The sequence below is a fragment of the Octopus bimaculoides genome, chromosome 25 (assembly GCF_001194135.2).
Source record: "Octopus bimaculoides isolate UCB-OBI-ISO-001 chromosome 25, ASM119413v2, whole genome shotgun sequence".
In the NCBI taxonomy this organism is placed as follows: domain Eukaryota; kingdom Metazoa; phylum Mollusca; class Cephalopoda; order Octopoda; family Octopodidae; genus Octopus; species Octopus bimaculoides.
Window position 1 is genome coordinate 30,321,563 of NC_069005.1, and position 821 is coordinate 30,322,383.

The following is an 821-nucleotide window of genomic DNA, read 5'->3' on the forward strand; positions in this document are numbered from 1 at the left end:
ATTGAAATATCAAGCAGTAAATAAATAAATAAATAACAACGAGTTATGATCTAGTTATCACATGCAAGCAAGAAAGCACACCACACATACGAGGAGGAGGAGGAGGAGGAGGAGGAGTTGCAGGAAGAGGCCAGAGAAGGTGAGGGAGAAGGCATATAAGATGAAGGAAATAAAATATAGCTCGCAACAATGGTAGAATAGATGGTTATCATATTGTCTGTAAGTAGAGATTAAGGACCCAGAGGTTATAAGTTATCTAGAATATACCATGAATTATCTATGATATACCAAGAAAGAAAAAAAAAGAATAGAAAGTGAGGAGATGGATATAGTTAACTTATTACTCAAATTATATTTTAGATATATATTTATAGAAAAAAAATTAAAGTGTCTTTCTATAAAACTTTGAGACATTAGCTGAATCCTAGAAGAATTTAACTCAATCCTAAAGAATCCAAAATCAAAATATAGAACCAATACATGGATATTATGACACAAAAAAGGTTTTGATTGAACAAGAAAACTAGGAAAATATTCCAAGGTTAAAATATAATTAAAAAAAAAAAAAACGAGAAAAGAGGAATGTGATAAATTCTAGCGGAATACGTTTGTAAAACAAAGATATAGTTTTTGTTTCCTTTCTCGTATCATGTCATATTCTTGGAAGTTCTGAGAATACTGGAAGAAGCAACAACTGAGTGGTGGGAACGGAAGGAGAAAAAAAAAAAAAAGTTTATATTTTATGGAAACTTATAAAGGATTTCGTATAAGAATAATAATTGTAGTAATAATAATAATAATAATAATAGTGAATATAACTG

General features: G+C 29.2%; 1 protein-coding gene across 1 annotated transcript in view; it reads right to left on the reverse strand.

Moving 5' to 3' along the window:
* Nucleotides 1–821, reverse strand: part of LOC106880767 (sarcoplasmic/endoplasmic reticulum calcium ATPase 1) — a 119,941-nt gene that overhangs the window by 39,235 nt on the left and 79,885 nt on the right. The gene's annotated exons all lie outside the window — the stretch shown is intronic.